Below are 4,435 nucleotides of genomic sequence, written 5' to 3'. Positions count from 1 at the left end.
TGTATAAATATCTCTGAAGGTATTAATTTTTTAAATATAATTAAATATAAAATTTTAGGCATGGATTATGAAGAGGATACTACAACAAGCCAGATTCTTGATAGCAGTAAATATAAAGGTATATTGAATAAAGAAGTTTTATTACAACAAATTACATTTGATGAAATACATTTTAAAATTAACCTTATTTAGATTTATTAAATAATGAAGAAAGTATTGTGAATGACATGATTATAAATAATGTAGATACAGAAGGAAAGAAAATAAGTAAATTAATTTGTTTATAAGATATTTAGAAGCTATACGTTTGGCCCAATCTAAAAATAACAACTATTCAAGTATTTTTTTCATTTTAACAATATTTTTCTTCAAATATATAATATTTGTCATAATTTTCATAAAAGCAATAATATTTTAATTTTAATATTAATATTTGTCACTTTTTTAGAAGAACTTATACAAGTTATTTTTATTTTAACAATGTTTTTCTTCAAATATATAATATTTGTCATAATTTTCTAAAACCAATAATATTTTAATTCATTTATTAATTTTTATCACTTTTTTCAGAAGAATTAGATCTGGGTACTAAAACAACTGGTCCTATGCAACCTATATTAGGTGCCTATCCATATATTAGAATGGGTAAAGATAAACGATGCTTTCAAACTTAGTGGTACAAATCCTTTCCCTGGATTGAATATAGCATAACCAGAAACTCTATTTTTTGTTTTCCTTGTCGTAATTTTCCCACTCAACCTCAAAAAGGATACCTTTTTAATCAAGGTTATCAAAAATTTCGTAAGTTAAAAGAATACTTAACAACTCACGGAGCAACAAATGGTCATGCAACGAATGTAATTCTCTGGAACCATTTTAAACAATCTTTGATAGAAGGCACCATTAAAGAAAAATTTATAGCTCTAACTAAATCAACAATACTTGAAAGAAGAGAATATTTGAAACGATTATTCAAAATTATAATACTATGTGGTAAGTTGGAACTTCCCCTTAGAGGTCATTATGAAAGTAAGACAAGGAAATTATTGTGAAATATTAAACTGTTTGAAAGAGTATGATCCATTTTTAAAAGCATATAAACCACCAGGCAATGCTCATTATTGTTCACCTCAACCACAAAATCAAATGCTATCTACAGCTGGAAACTTAATCGTAAAGTACATAGCATCAGAAATAAGGGAGGCAGGCTATTTTGCTGTCATGGCTGATGACACTCGTGATGTTAGCTCATATGAGCAATTTAGTATATGTGTTAGATATGTTGATAAAACAAAAACACCAAAGGAATCTTTTATATCTTTTCAAAAAGTTGAAGACTTAGATGCAGAGTCATTAACGAAGACATTAATAACAACCTTAAACAACAATTCCATAAATTCAATTTGCGTTGCTCAAGCATATGATGGTGCAAGTGTTATGAAAGGGCATCTTTCAGGAGTCCAGGAAAGATAACGCCAAAATCACAAAATGGCTATATATGTGCACTTCTATGCGCATAAACTCAACCTTGTACTGATCTCTGCCTGCAAATCAGTACCTCAATCTAGAAAGTTTTTTAATGTATTAGAAGGTATTCATGCTTTTTTCTCAATATCTGTTATCCATCACAATAAATTTCTTGATTTGCAATTTAGATTAGGGTTAAAATCCAAAAATATTGAGTTCTACACGTTGGGGATCCCATATTAGAACTATAGAGGCAGTAAATATGACTTTCCCTGCAAGTATTTCTTATCTAGAAAATATAGACCATGGTGATGTGGTGAAAGCAAAGGGAATTTTATATATTCTTTTACAATATGATACAATTATGTGTATGTTTATATTCCAAAAATTATTATCTATGTGTTCCAATATTTCTATTTTTTTGCAAAAATCAGATTCGGACATATCAACAGCATTGGCTCTTATTGAGTCTCTTATCAGTTATTTGTCAAATTTAAGAAATAATTCGTATTTTTCTTCATTATTTACCGAAGTAAATAAATTTTGCAATTTATATAATATAAAAATAACAAATAAAAGAGCAAATATACCTTCTACCATTTTGAATAATTATATTCAAATAGATGATATTGTTTCTTCTAATCATTCTGATCAAACAGAAACTTTTTATAAGTGTCATGTCTTTTATCCAATTTTGGATATTATGATAAATGAATTAAAAAAGAGATTTTGCCAAGAAAACACAGATATTTTAATAGCTATAAATGCTTTACATCCCTCCTCCCCCTTTTTTTAAATAATGATATCATTAAACCATTTATCTTACATTATAATCTTCCTGATCCAATGGAAGAATACATAATATTAAAGGCTTATATTTTAACCTATAATAAAAAACACGAATCTACGTGTAAATCAATAATAGATTTGATAAAAATCTTACCCATAGATATATTCCCTCGTATATTTAATTGCCTTAAAATTGCGTTAACTATACCTTTTAATTCCTACTCATGTGAAAGATCGTTTTCAGCATTAAAACGGGTGAAAACATATCTTCGATCGACAATGGGTCAGGAACGATTAAATTCGTTGGCTCTATTGAGCATAGAAAAAAATATTATTAATACCATTCCTATAGATCACATTATAGATGAATATGCAATAATGACTAGCCGGCGTAGAGAACTTATTTTATAAATAATTTAACCTTATAATTTTTGAAACGCAATTTTAGGCGTTAGTATCTGCGAGTAAATATATTGTATATTTATTTTATAAATTTTTTTTTCATATCCAAAATTAGCTAAAAGACATGGTGCTTATAAAAAAATTCTTTTTGAGATAGGAAAAAATCAGAAAAAAACAGTAAATGCTTTCTTTTGATATGACCAAAGTTTCTGAAAAATTTTATTAAAAATATTTGAATACATTGACAATACAATAATATATAAGATCTTAATTGCTTTCATCATATCACTATGGTTTATTTTCTAGCTCCCAAATTAATTATTTCTAATTTGGCACACTTAAATTGTAAATAACCCATCAATATATTTGCATAATTTCTTCCAAACATAATTTCTTCCAAGATTTTAGGTGTTTTTGCTTTATCAATATATCTAACATACTAGATTTTGATATGAGTTAACATCGTGTATGTCATGGCTATGACTGCAAATTAACCAGCATCTATTATTTGTGTGGCTATGTAATTTAAGATTATTACTACAGCTGCTGAGAGCATATGATTGCATAATTAAGATGAGCAACAATGATCAACTGTCCAGTAGTTTATATAGGATTAAAAATGGAAGATAATCTTTTAGAAATTTAATATCTCACAATAATTTTCTCGATTACTTATCTAGCTTCCATCATGTCATCTAAGAGGAAGCTCTCACCACCATATATTTTTATGATTTGGATTGGTCGTTTATATTCTCTTCTTCAAGAATTGTTGATTTGGTTAGGCCTATAAATTTTTCCTTATTAGTTCATTCTATAAAACTTTGTCTAAAATGGTAAGAGAGAGTTATATTAGTTTCATGACCTTTTGTTAATTAGTTGCTTAGAATTATATTGCCTTATGGGGTTTTTAAAAACATTAACAGAGGCATATGTATGAATTAATTAATCGGTTTTATCACTTGTGATTCTTTAGACGCGAAATTTTTTATATCAGCAATTTAAAATACTTTATACTGTAGTAAATCGATTTTGTATTGAAAAATTTGTAGAAATGTATTGTTTTAATTATTTACATTCTAGTTTTATTTATTTATATTCTAGTCTTAATTATTTATATTCTAGTCTTAATGATATTTATATTCTAGTCTTAATGATATTTATATTCTAGTCTTAATGATATTTATATTTTAGTCTTAATGATCAATATTATAGTCTTAATTATTTATATTCTAGTTTATTTTGTACGTATAATATAATAAAAAACAAAATATGAAAATAAGAATAATCCTTCAAGAGTTTAGTAATTTTTAAAAAACCCGGCCGAAGGCCGGGCAAAAGCGGGCAAATTAAAGGGTATGGGGGGCGAAGCCCCCCATAAAATTTTATTAGTTGAGCCCCCTGAGATTGTAAAGGCTAGCGACGCCCCTGTTTCTAAGCACCTGTTAAATTCAATCTCCTTTTGAATTATTTTTATAATCATATTTTTCATGGTTTCAATGACAATATTTATGTTATTATATGATAATAGATTTGAATATAATTTAGATTTTAATCCCTTATTTTTTTTATCCCTTTTTTTTCTTCATTTTGTTGTAAATACATTTTGACAACAGGTTCAGAATCTGCAATTAGTTTATTAAGGCCCATCATATTGCCTTCTGGTTGCCTATTCCCCAGAAGGCTTGTTTACATAACCTAGACATCTTATTATTATTCTTATAATAGAACGGTTATTGTCCACACATTCTTTCTGGGGTATTATATATTGTAATATGGA

The 4,435-nt window shown here is 27.2% G+C and overlaps 1 long non-coding RNA gene across 1 annotated transcript; it reads right to left on the bottom strand.

The window, feature by feature from the left end:
* Positions 1-489: 489 nt before the first annotated feature.
* LOC135925293 (uncharacterized) lies at positions 490-1,034 on the bottom strand. Its single transcript, XR_010571609.1, has 3 exons — positions 988-1,034; positions 819-941; positions 490-773 (listed from the first exon to the last, which is right to left on the bottom strand). It is a non-coding gene; the product is annotated as an uncharacterized LOC135925293 (long non-coding RNA).
* Between the last annotated feature and the right edge of the window lie 3,401 nt (positions 1,035-4,435).

The sequence above is a fragment of the Gordionus sp. m RMFG-2023 genome, chromosome 2 (genome assembly GCF_954871325.1).
Source record: "Gordionus sp. m RMFG-2023 chromosome 2, tfGorSpeb1-WG-v2, whole genome shotgun sequence".
NCBI classification, from domain to species: Eukaryota; Metazoa; Nematomorpha; class Gordioida; order Chordodea; family Parachordodidae; genus Gordionus; species Gordionus sp. m RMFG-2023.
Note: the sequence above shows the minus strand (reverse complement) of the source record. Positions and strands in the feature narration are given on the sequence as shown.